This window comes from Colobus angolensis, unplaced genomic scaffold, assembly GCF_000951035.1.
Source record: "Colobus angolensis palliatus isolate OR3802 unplaced genomic scaffold, Cang.pa_1.0 Scaffold272, whole genome shotgun sequence".
NCBI classification, from domain to species: domain Eukaryota; kingdom Metazoa; phylum Chordata; class Mammalia; order Primates; family Cercopithecidae; genus Colobus; species Colobus angolensis.
Window position 1 is genome coordinate 3,558,359 of NW_012115955.1, and position 14,584 is coordinate 3,572,942.

Sequence of the window (14,584 nt, forward strand, 5' to 3'; positions counted from 1 at the left end):
CATGATCCTCACAGTCTCCATAGTCCTCACAGTCCCCATGGTCTTCACTGTCCCCATGATCCTCACTGTCCCCATGATCCTCACAGTCTCCATGATCCTCACTGTCCCCATGGTCCTCACAGTCTCCATGATCCTCACAGTCCCCATGACCCTCACTGTCCCCATGGTCCTCACTGGCTTCATGGTCCTCACTGACCCCATGATCCTCACTGTCCCTATGGTCCTCACAGTCCCCATGATCCTCAGAGTCCCATGGTCTTCACAGTCTCCATGATCCTCACTGACCCCATGGCCCTCACTATGCCCATGGCCCTCACTGGCCCCCTTGCTCTTTTGCTTCACACACAGCTTCAAACCTAAGTTCCACTGCCTTTTTTTGGATGCCACCACTTCTGGGAACCTGGCATGTGTAGGAGGCCTCTCTGGTTCCACAATCACCACTAGAGTGGAGAATTCCACCTTGGCTTCATGCAGACTCTACTCATGATAAAATCTCAGGATGCAGTTCTTGACTAGGTCTCCATGATTCCCCATGAAGATGGGGTAGACAATGATTCAGGGTGTACAACATATGTTCAAAGAGTGTTACATTGAAAAAGAGCTCAACATCATTAGTCATCAGGAAAATGCAACTAAAACCAAAATGAAGTATCACTACATACCACCAGAATGTCTAAAAATAAAACACAGACTGTACCAAGTGTTGGTAAGGATGTAGAGCTCTCAGAATCCTCAAACATCACTAGTGGAAGTGTAAAATAGCTCAACAACTTTGAGAAATGTTCCAGTGGTTTTATATAAAATTAAACATAATTCTACCTTATGACACAGCAATTTCAACCTAGATATAAACCCAACATATATGAAAAACATACATACACCAAAATATTTACACAAGAACTTTTAGAGCAGCTGTATTTATACTAGACAAAACAACCCAGACATCCATCAATAGGAGAAAAGAAGCAAATTATAGTATATTCATAAAAGGAAATGTTTCTCAACTGCAAAAATAGAACAAACAAGGGGTACACACTGTGACACATGTGAATCTCAAAACCATTGTGCTGAAGGAAAGAAGCCAGACTCAAAAGAGTGCATTCTTTATCATTCCACATTTATGCATTTCTGGAGCAAACAAAAATAATCTGTGGAGGAAAATAAATCAGATTAGCAGTTGCTTCTGTTGCAATGAAACACAGGTTGGAAATCAACATGGGAGACTTTCAGGTGATGTAAATGTTCTCCTGATGAAGTTTGGGTCACATGGGTAGATGCATTTGTCAAAACTCATTGAATGGTATACTTTAGATTGGAGCATTTTGTAATAAAATTTTCCTCCAAAAAAGAGCTATAATTATTAAATTCTGATTAATGATGTATATGCTGAAGTACTTAGAGAGAAGGGTATTAATACCTGCAGAAATTAATTAATTTCTAAGAAATTACTATTTCTTCTCTGAAATGTAGCAAAGAAGAAGATGGATTAATGGATGAGTAGGGGGATCCAGGAATGGATAGATAACAGAAGTGAGTGTCATAAATGTTAATAGAATCTGGGTTGCGTGGACATTTACTATATAATTTCCAAAGTTTTATAATTTGAAACTTTTTATAATGAAATGTTTGATGGTGAAGAAAACAGGTAGAAAGTTGAAAATGCCTCGTGATTTATGGCTCCTGATTAGTTATTGATTTCTCTCTATATGTACTTTGTCTGCTCAGATGGCTCTGGGAAGGTGTAAGGAAAGTCCTTTCACAGAGGAATGGGGAGAGGGGTTAGACAGGAAAAGGAGGGGGACAGACAAAAAGACAGGAGGCAAATGGCAAGGGTCCTGGGGAGAGTATCAGTCAGGGTCAACCAGAAAAGCAGAACCAGTCAGAGGCACATATTAAGAGAATTATCACAAGGAACTGACTTACGTGGTTATGGGGCCAGGTAGGCAAGTTTCAAATCCATCTGGAAGCGTTGTGGAAGGGCAAGCTGGAATGGACACGGGCAGAGGCTGCTGTCCACGGGCAGAATTTCTTCTTCCTCAGGGAAGCCTCCACTCTGCCCTTGAGGCCTTCCGACTGATTGAACCAGGCCCACCCAGATCATCTAGGATAATCTCCCTTACTTAAATTAACCGAAGATGAACTTTAATCATATCTACAAAATACCTTCACAGCAACACCTAGGTCAGTGTTTGATTGGGTAATTGGGGGCTGTGGCCAGTCAAGATGACACAGAAATCCAACCATCATGGGAGGTTAAGCAGCAGCTGTGGTCCAAGAGATTTTGTCTCTGTTTCCAATTAAGATTATCGAAGGTGACAGCACACTGAACATCAGAGGAAAACCATGGTCCGGGTTGATGCCCAAGTCTCCCTCAGTAGTCCTGCAGGATAAGAGGCAGCAGAATCTTCCAGGCACCCTCAGAGTGAGGTGGACAGGGCTGATACAGGTATGTGAAATAGGCTCTGCTGGATGAAAAATGGCACAGCCCTTGAGAAAGCGATTTGGTGACACAAGGAAAACATTGAGCCTCAGAAGATCCTGCGTCTGACTGGCAGCTTTCTGCACAAAGGTTTTGACTACAACATTATTTCCAGTAGCAAAAAATCAGTGGCATCCTGATGACCTGCCACAGGAGATAGTTTAGGAACTAGGATATACATCTGAAGCATCTTGTACATCTATAAGCAAGAAGAAAAACAAGGGTCATGATGTCCATGTTACAACATTAAAAAAACTTAAAAGATGATGCACACCATTTTCTATTTATGAGTGTTTTCATACTAATATAAATACAAACGTGCATATATGTATGTGTCATATATATACACACACACATATATACATAACATCCTTTCCATTTTCACAAGAACAACACTGAAAGAATGTCCCATAAAGTGTTAAAAGTTATATTTGGGAGGAGATTCGAGACATGACTCTATTTTCCAAACATTCTGAGAGGTGGTTGTTATTGCTTTTACAAAATGGGAAAGAAATTATGAGCCTGCCTAGCTCATTATGGCTGCTCGGGGTTTCAGTGCCTATGGGATTGCTGAAACCAAACTTCAGCTGAGACCCCTGAAATCCAAATTGTTTTTTAAATTAAGCGGCAGGAAACTTGGAATGCATATTTTGTCTCAAATTTGGTTAATAGGAACCAGATGCAAAGCTTCACCCAAACTTCACTGTTTAGTGTTCTCGTACCCACTTACCCATTTGCTTGCTGAGCTAAAGTTATTTTATTCATCTGCATCTTTTTGTGTGTTAATGCCTTGGATACATTAGTAAGATAAGCCTACGATGTGTTCTTTCCATGTAGTGAAAATGAACCTCTAAACATTAACGCGGGAATACAAGCGCCTATTATTTTCCCAAAAAGCGAATGAAATCTGAGTCAGAATCTGCATCCCACTCAGTTGATGTAAAATTCAACCTCCAGCGTTATGGGAACCTCTTCTCAGCTCTACACTGTCCTGGGGGCCTAATGCCGAGTAGAATATTCTGAAAGCTCTTTCGTTTTTCTATTCACACGCCTGACTGCTGGGATGCTCTCCTTCCAGCTAGGATAGGCCATGGGGTGAAGCGACATCCTTCCAAGGTGGTGAGGAGCTGGGCCTTCCCCAAGATGGCTTCTCCCACACAACCTGGCTTCCCTGGACTCAGAAAATGGCGCCTCCTGCAGTCAGAGCTGCCTCCTCTGTCCCAGGAAACCATCGCTCTGCCTGCAGCCTCCTGGGCTGTTTGGCAGGGAAAGCCTGGTAAATAATCTCCACAAATCTCGTGTGAAACATACACGCATACTACACACCACACATACACATATACACCATACCACACACACACCATACATACCCCCACACACGCCCCATACACGGCACACAGACCACACACTACACACGCTGCACCACACACACACACCATACACACCCCGCACCCCACACACAATAAACACAGACCAAACACTGGACACATCACACCACCCACACACGCCATACACACCCCCACACATCCCACACACCACACACACTACACACAACACACCACACACATTACACACAACACACCACACCACACACATACACTATACATACCCCCCATACCCCCCAAATGCCACACACAATACACACAGACCACACACTACACACACCACACACATACACACCATACATACCCCTACACACACCACACATAAACACACCATACATATCCCACACATCCCACACACCACACACACTACACTCACTACACCACACACATACAATATACATACCCCACACACACCGCATACACCACACACAATACACAGACCAAACACGGCACACACCACACCACACACACACATCATACACACTCCACACACACCCCACACACCACACACACACTACACATACCACACCACACACATACCATATATATCCCCACACATCCATTCACGATACACACAACCCAAATCCACAACACAAACACACTAAACACACCTCACACCCCACATACAGACCACACACTACACCACTCACAAACACACATACACCATACATACCCCACACACAACCACACACAATACACACAGACAACACACTACACACACCACACCACACACATACACACCATACATACCCCACACACACCCCACAATCACATACAGACCACACACTACGCACACACCACACCACACACACCATACATACCCCCACACATCCCATACAGCACACACAATAAACACAACACATACCCACAACACAAACACACTACACACATGAAACACATCCCCTACACACTTCATACACCACACACAATACAGGGACCACATACTAACACACACCACACATACACACCATAGACACACTCCACACATCCTACACACCACACACAATAAACACAACACATATCCACAACACATACAATGCACACACTACACACATACACACATCATGCACGCAAACTACAGACACACCACATACACCATACATACATTCCACACATCCTAACACCACACACAGTACAAACATGTCCACAACATAAGCACGCAATGCACACAACACACACCCAACACACAATCTCACACAAATATCATACACACTACACACCACACACACAGCACACACATTCATACACACACACCATACACTCACACACAATACACACACTGTACACACACGCACACACCACACACACCAGAAAGACAGAGCAGATTTGCAATTCACTTAAGTCTTGATAAGGACCCTGCAGCAAGGCCTTGAGGATGGAAGAGCATAACTGTGAGCCCAAAGCAAACACCATGTGTTAATCCACTATCCCACCATGCTCGAGAGTCATTTTTTCTCACTGCCAACTTGCTCCATATGCGATGTAGTCACCTTTAGATAACGCTAATAAAGCACCTAGGTAATCCTGCAGGTGATTAGCTGTTGAAGAGTGAGACACTCTCTCTAAGTCTCAGTGTGTCACCGCAGTTCACCTCCCAAGAATTATGATGAGAGTTACATAAGACAAGGCAGGGACGGTGCTGTCTAGTGCCTAGCCCATAGTATGTGCTCAATAAATGTTAACCTTAGAAAACAGCCACATACCTCAGCACTAAACAGTAAGTCCCACTGCATGCCCATGAACAATCTTAGACTAGGAAAGGACATGCTGAGAAAGTCGACATTTTTTGACCAAAATCATTCAAAGAGCTAACAGACAATACATAGAAGAAATGCAAAGATATGGTAGTGATCAAATAACATAAATTAAAGCAATAAGATCATTTTTCTTTGACTAGGCTGACAAGGATGTAGAAGAGTAGAAGTATCTAGTGTTGACAAGAATGAGGGGAAGGCCTTGAAAACTGGCACAAGACAAGGATGCCCTCTGTCACCACTTCTATTCAATATGGTATTGGAAGTACTGGCTAGGGCAATCAGGCAAGAGAAATAAATAGATGATATTCAAATAGGAAGAGAGGAAGTCAAATTATCTTTGCTTGCAGAAGACATGATCCTATGCCTTAAAAACCCCATCGTCTCAGCCCAAAAGCTTCTTAAGATGATAAGCAACTTCAGCAGTCTCAGGATACAAAATTAATGTGCAAAAATTGCTAGCATTCCTATACACCAACAACAGGAAAGCAGAGAGCCAAATCATGAATGCACTCCCATTCACAAATTGCCACAAAAAGAACAAAATGCGTTGGAATACAGCTAACAAGTGAAGTGAGGGACCTCTTCAAGGAGAACTACAAACCACTGTTTAAAGAAATCAGAGAAGACACAAAGAAATGGAAAAACATTCCATGCTCATGAATAGGAAGAATCAATATTGTGAAAAATGGCCATACCACCCAAAGTAATTTATAGATTCAATACAATTCCTATTAAACTACCGTTGACATTCTTCACAGAATTAGAAAAACTATTTTTAAATTCGTATGGAACCAAAAAAGAGTCTGCATAGCCAAGAAAATCCTAAGCAAAAGGAACAAAGTTGGAGACATCACACTCCCCAACTGCAAACTATACTACAAGGCTACAGTGATCTAAACAGCATGGTACTGGTATAAGAACAGACATACAGACCAATGGAACAGAATCAAGAACTCAGAATTAAGACTACACACCTGCAACCATCTGATCTTCAACAAATCTGACAAAAACAAGCAATGGGGAAAGGATTCCCTATTTAATAAATGGTGCTGCAAGAACGGGCTAGCCATATGAAGAAAACTGAAGCTGAACCCCTTCCTTACACTATATACAAAAATTAACTCAAGATGGATTAAAGACTTAAATGTAAAACCCAAAGCTACAAAAACCCTAGTAGAAAATCTAGGCAATACCATTCAGAACATAGGCCTGGGCAGATTTCATGACTAAAATGCCAAAAACAATAGAAATAAAAGCAAAAATTGACGAATGGGATCTAATTAAACTAAAAAGCTTGTGCAAGCAAAAGAAACTGTCATCAGAGTGAACAGACAACCTACAGAATGGGAGAAAAATTTTGCAATCTATCCAGCTGACAATTGTCTAATATCCAGAATCTACAAGGAACTTAAATTTACAAGCAAAAAACAAACAATCCCATTTAAAAAGTGGGCAAAGGGCATGAACAGACACTTCTCAAAATAAGACATACATGCAGGCAACAAACATGAAAAAAAGCTCACCATCACTGATCATTAGAGAAATGAAAATCAAAACCACAATGAGATACTGTCTCACACCTGTCTGAATGGCTATTATTAAAAGGCAAGAAACAGCAGATGCTAGAGAGGTTGTGCAGAAAAAGTAATCCTTTTACACTACTGGTGGGATTGTAAATTAGTTCAACCATTGTGAAAGACAGTGTGGTGATTCCTCAAAGACCTAGGAGCAGAATACCATTTGATCCAACAATCCCATTACTGGGTATATACCCAAAGGAATAAAATTATTCTAGTATAAATATGCATGTACACATATATTTATTGTAGCACTATTCACAATATCAAAGACATAGAATCAACCTAAATGCCCGTAAATGATAGACTGGATGAAGAAAATGTAGTATATATACACCATTGAATGCTATGCAGCCATAAAAAGGAGTGAGATCATGTCCTTTGTAGGGACATGGATGGAGTTGGAAGCCGTTATCCTCAGCAAACTAATGTAGGAACAGAAAACCAAACACTGCATGTTCTCACTTATAAGTGGGAGCTGAATGATGAGAACACAGGGACATATAGGGGGAACAAAACACACCGGAGTCTGTCAGAGGGGGAGTGGGGTAAGGAGAGCATCAGGAAGAATAACTAAGGGATGCTGGGTTTAATACCTAGGTAATGGGATGATCTGTGCAGCAAACCACCATGGCACACACTTACCTATGTAACAAATCTGCACATCCTGCACCTGTACCTCTGAACTTAAAATAAAAATTGAACGAAAAGAGTGAGGGAAAGGATTGGAGCATAAATTGAAACAATCTTTTAGAGAGTAATTAGCAGCGATTTAACTCCAGGAATTCATAGTTCAGAAACATTTGCACACGTCCTCCAGGCTATAGACAGGAAGTTGTTAATTGTTTATAGAGGCAAAATATGGAGACAACTTCAATTCCATCCCTAAAGACTCTATTTAATAAATAATCATTGAGTCACTCTGTGCAATGTCTTCAAATCTAAAGAATGACAGAAATACATGTGGAAGAATGGCCATATATGTGTTGAGGTTTTTTTAAATGAGTTGAAAAGATCATGGCGAAAGGCAAAGGGGGAGTCAGCACCTCACGTGGCCGCAGCAGGAGGAGGAGAGAGAGGGGAGGTACTACACACTTTTAAAGAGCCAGATCTCATGAAAACTCACTCACCACACAGTACAAAGGGGAACTGATGCTAAACCAGTCGTGAGAACTCTCCCCTTCTGATCCAATCACTTTCCATGAGGCCCCACATCCAATCCTGGGGATTACAATTCGACATGAGATTTGGATGGGGACATATGTCCAAACCATATCAGATGGTGATCCTAAGAGATGTTGGTGGGGCAGTAGGGAAGTGAGACAGGGAAGTGGGGATGCCATCATGCTTCCTGCACAGTCTGTGAAACCATGAGCCAATTAAACCTCTTTTCTTTAAAAATTACCCAGTCTTGAGAGTTTCTTTATAGCAATGCGAGAATGGACTAATACACCTTCTAAACAAACTTCTTGCCTCAAGTCTCCTTCTGGGGGAACCTAAACTAAGATGACTTTTCATTGTCTCAATTGTTATAACAATCTTCACTGCTTTTATTTTGTTTTCTCTTCTTTGCTAAGATACATAGAGCTGCCTAAACGATGTCCCCTTGTTCATGGCACGTGCTTGTTAATGGCTCCTGCAAGACTCCTCCTTGGTTTACTTGACCTCATTACTTTTCCTCCTCATCTCTCACAACCAGGTCCATTTCTGTTCTACTAATACAGCAGTCTCCAACCTTTTTGGCACCAGGGACCAGTTTTGCGGAAGACCATTTTCCCACAAATGGGGTGGGTGCAGGTAATGGTTTTAGGATGATTCAAGTGCATTACATTTATTGTGGACTTTATTTCTATTATTATTACACTGTAGTATATAATTACATAATTTTACAACTCACCATTATGTAGAATCAGTGGGAGCCCTGAGCTTGTTTTCCTGCATCTAGATGGTCCCATCTGGGGGGTTATGGGAGATGGTGACAGATCATCAGGCATTACATTCCCATAAGGAGCATGCAACCTAGTTCTCTCACATGCACAATTCACAGTAGGGTTCACACTCCTATGAGAATCTAATGCCACCGCTGATCTAACAGGAGGCAGAGCTCAGGCAGTAATGCAAGCCATGGGAGTAGCTATAAATACAGAAGAAGCTTCACTCGCCTGCCAGCTGCTCATCTCCTGCTGTGCGGCCCAGTTCCTAACAGGACACAGACCGATAGCATTCCGTGGCATGAGGGCTGGGGACCCATGCTCTAATACATACTCTTGCTATTGTATTTTAAGATGTTCTCACAGTTCATCATCATGTTTTTTGGATGGATGCAGTTTCTTAACAAAGATGCATAGTGTTATTTTCATGTCAAGTCCTCACATTGTCTCTGAGCTTTAGTGGTTGATGCAGAGAAATCAGCTGTTGGTAGAAGCACTGCTCATCTGCAAGTGCTCTGTCTTGGCCCTGAGCACTTTTAGGAGACTTCAGTTTTATTATATTGTGCCTGGGTGTGGATGTCTTTTTGTATAACTATCACTTGGGATTTGTTGGGAAAGACTGGTGTGTTTCATCAGTTTGGGAATATTCTCAAACATTTTTTCTGCCCCAATTTCCCACTCCTCTCCACTGGGACCCTAACTGGCCAGTAAGATTAATCTATTATTTCCTTCACGGCTCCTTTCTCCTCCACACTGCACTCTAGATCATTGTTTCTTGCCTGTCTTACCATTTACTCAGTCTCCTTTCCAATCTGGCCAATATTCTGTCAAGAAGACATAAGTTTCTTCAACTAAATTTTTTTTCAGATTTTTGTAGATGTAGGAGCTGTGGTGAGAAATGATACAAAGAGGTCTTCTGTGCTCTTTGCCAGCTTCCCCCAGTGGCAACATCTTGCATAACTATAGTACGATATCGCAACTATGGGATTAACACAGATACACTCCGTGATCATGTTCAGATCACCCCAGTTACTAGTACTCATCTGTGAGAATGCGCATATGTTTAGTTCTGTGCAATTTTACCACATGCATACATTCCTGTATCCACCATCAGAGCTGAGATACTGAACTTTTCCATAACCACAAGGATCTCTCATTTTGTCCTTTTATAACCACCCACTGACAACCCGCAACACCATGTTATCATTTCTCTGAGATAAATCCCCAAGAGTGCTGGGTCATGTGGTAGTTTTATGTATCATTTTATAAGAAGCTGCCAAGCTGGTTGCCAAAGTCACTGAACCATTTCATGTTCTCACCAGTAATGTACACATGATGCAATTTCTCCACTAGCATTTGATCTTTCTTGTCAATATTATGTATCTTAGCCATTCTGGTAAGTGTCTGGTGATATCTCACTGTGCTATTAATTTGTATTTGTATTCCCCTAGTGACTAGTGATGTTCAACATTTTCTTGTGCTTATTTGCCATCCATATATTCTCTTCAATAAAGTGTCTGTTAAGTGTCTGTTACCCATTTTGTAATTTGAATGTTTTTTTACTGTTGACTTTTGAGAGTTCTTTATATATTATATTATAGATAGTAGAATGATCCAGTCACTATATAGTTTGCAAATATTTTCTACCAGTCTGTGGATGATCTGTATATCCTCCCAACAAGATATTACACCAAGCAAGATTTTTTTTTATTTTGGTAAGGTTCAATTTGGCAATTTTTCCTAATATCAATTATGCTTTCAGTGTCAAGTCTAAGAACTTTTTGCCAAGACCTAGATCCCAAAGGTTTTTTATGTTTTCTTCTAAAAGTTTTTTTAATAGTTTGCATTTGCATCCAAGATCCATTTTAAGTTAATTTTTATATAAGATGTAAGGTTTAAATCAAGGTTCTCTCTCTGGCCAATGGCTATGTAATTGTTCTAGCATCTTTTTTTTTTCTTTTTTTGAGACAAGGTCTTGCCCTGTCACCCAGGCTGGAGGTCAGTAGAGCAATCATGGCTCATGGCAGCCTCAACTTCCCCAGGCTCACTTAATACTCCGCTTCAGCCTCCCAAGTAGCTGGGACTGCAGATACACACCACCACACCCAGCTAATTTTTGTGTTTTTTGTAGAGACAGGGTTTCACTGTGTTGCCCAGGCTGGAGTTCCAGCATCTTTATTGAAAGTTTACCCTTCCTTCATTGAAGTGCTTTTGTACATTGATCAAAAATAAGTTTGGCATGTTTGCATGGGCCTATTTCTGGGTTCTCTGTTCTGTCCCATTGAGCAATGTGTCTACTCATCTCCTAATTCTACACTGTCTTCACTGCTGTGGCTATAGAGGAAGACTTAATGTCGGCTACAGTGATGCCTCTCATTTTACCTTTTTTGAAGAGTGTTTTAGCCATTCTAAGCTCTGTGCCTTTCCATATAAATTTTAGAATAAACTTTTTTACGTCTATCAAAAATAATCTTGCTAGGGCTTTGATAGGAATTGATCAATTTGTTAATAATTGATATCTTTACTGTTTATTTCACCTTCTGTTTCCAATAAGTTTTTCTTATTATTGCTTTATAGCACCCTGCTTTTCTTAATGAACAAAGTATTTTCTATTATCTTTCCAAGTACAGTTTTGTAAATGCATATTTTATCGAGGTGTAATATGCACACAAAAAGTACACAAATCCTGACTGTACAGCTCAGTGAATTTTCAAATGAAACGCACCGTGGAACCAGCACCCTAATCACGAGACAGGACCATCACCCCAGAGCGGCCCTGTCCCTATCCCAGTCCCCATCAATGCCCTCCAAGGGGAGCTAATATCCTGCCTTCTAAACCTGTCGGTAAGCTTTGACTTTTAAAAATTTCATATCAATGGGATCATACACTTTTACGTTGCTTTCACTCAAAATAATTTGAGAGATAGATTTACATTTTTCTTCTCAGGGTTAAATACTATTCTTTTGTATGAAATGTAAATTTCTATTATTGATGGACTTTGGAGTTGTTTCCAATTTGGGTTATTATGAATAGTGCTGCCATGAAACATGTATATGCTTCTTAGTAAACATATTAACACACTAATACACCTGGGAGTGAAATAGCAGGGTCAGAAGATATGTATATTTCAGCCTTAGGAGATTCTGCTGAAGGCTTTCCGGAGTGGATAAACCAACTTACACTTGTGCCAGCTCTGTGTCCCCACCATGTGGTGCTGTTTATGACTTTCATTGGAGCCGATGTGGTAGTGTGTAGTAGTATTACACTGAGATCTTGATTTTCAGTTCCCCCTGGCTAACAAAGTTGAGAAATTTTCATATTCTTATTATTGATTTGAACATGCTACTTATCGAACTTCCTGTTCAACTGTTTTGACCATCTTTCTATCTCATTGCCTATCTTTTTCCTCCTGAGTTCTTTACATATTCTGGATAGAGCCCCTGTCATATATGTGTGTATTTATACACACACATACACACATCACACATCACAGAGCAAACGCCTCTCCTGCCCTCTGACTTGTCTTTCTTGTCTTTCCACAAGTCATCTTTTGATTAAAAGACATTCTTAATTGTATACAATCCAATTTTTCTTATACTCTTAAGTATTTTCATTGTATATCCCTTATCTTTTATTGTTCTTGTGTAACACCCTTGTTGAGATATAAGTCACATACATACAAATCACCCATTTAAGGTATACAATTCAATGCATTTTAGTATGTTCAGTTAGACAACTGTCATCACAATCAATTTTTGAAAAATTTCAACATCCCAAAAAGAAAGCAAATACCTGTCATTTTCCCCCAACACGTATCCCCTCAGCCCAAGGCAACTGCTAATTTTTCTTTCTCTATAGATTTACCTATTCCCCTTTCTTTCTCCTTTTTTTTTTTTTTTTGGTAGGAGGGGGAAGGTAGATCTTTCTTGTTCACGTTGGAGGTTTTCCTCAAGTGTTTGATGTTTTATCGCTGTCATTTATGCTTGAGGGAGGCCTTAAAAGATTTATTAGTAGTGCTGTATGTGCACCTCACTGTAACAAAATAAGGCAACACTTTTTCTTGAGGTCTCCCAGCCAATATCTGTAGCTCCTTTGTCTAAGTGCCCTCATGTGCAAAGCCTCTGTATTTCAACATCTCAGGAATAAATCTCTGGGATCCTAGAGGGCAGAAGGAGACATGCAGACACCTGCTGCAGGGGGTGGTGGAGATAGGGACCCAGGGAACACAGCTGCTTCACAGAGACTTCCCAACTTTCATGCTGTGTTCAGGCTCACACTCAACCTCACCTGCCAGAGTACCTGCTGTCTTCCATTCGGAGTGTTCAACGATTCTTCAAGGTAAATGTGCTCACTCTTCATCAGTATCACCTCCTGCAGGCACTGGATGCTCATCTCATCTTCTCTGTCAGGTTAGCTACATCCTCCATCCAATTTACATCTCCAAAATGTTGGTGTCTTTTATCTGCATTTTCTTTTCTTTTGTTCTCTTTGTTCTTGTAGGTAGATCTTGTTTACTTATTTACTGATTCATTTATTTATTCACTTTAGTAAAGACTTAAACATAAAAGTAAAACTATACATTTACGTGATCTTAGTAGGTTTTGGAAAAGGAGAAATGGTTAAATGCATTGCAAATAGAGATCTTTTTATTAGTCAACTATTACATTTTTACTAATTTGATTATACTAGACTAATATGAATTGAATTAATTGGATTTTTCTATTAGTGAGCATGACATCTTGTCTTGTTAGATTGCTCCTTCTGTAAATTAACCTAATAATATCCTTTGCTGATTTCTCTGTTTCTTGCCTTCTATCCTTGTTGATGTGTGAATACTTCATATATTCTAAATGTAAATCATCTTACTGATTTAGACACTACAAACATCTACCAGTGTTCTTTCTGTTAACTTCATGGAACAGATTTCATGTTCTTCATGGAAGAAAAATTTTCCAATTTTGATACCATCAAATTTATTAAATTTTTGCCTTATTCTTCATGATTTTAGGGCCTTGTTTAAAACATCATCTCACATTCCAAGATTGCTGAAATATTTTATTTTTTCTTTCATTTACTTTATAGTCTTACCTTTTGCATTTAGGTCTATACCCATATTGTTCAAATATGGCACGATATCAGGATGCAGCTTTATTTTACTCAGTTTAGAAAGCCAATTTTTCCATCAACATTTACTGGATAATCTACCTTTTCTTGTAAAGCTGTGATGTCACCTCATATGTAAAAGATATACGTGAACCCTTGGATCTGTTACTGGGCCCTCCATTCTGTTTCACTCGTCTCTTTGCATAATCCTTTCTTGGTACCATGGTGTTTGGGGGTTTGTTTTATTACTGTGGTTTTGTGATATGTCTAAACAGTGTGTAAGGTGTTTCTTAACCCATCCCCTTGGCTCTTTGCTCAAAATAGAGAATCTCTATTTCTCCAAATAAATTT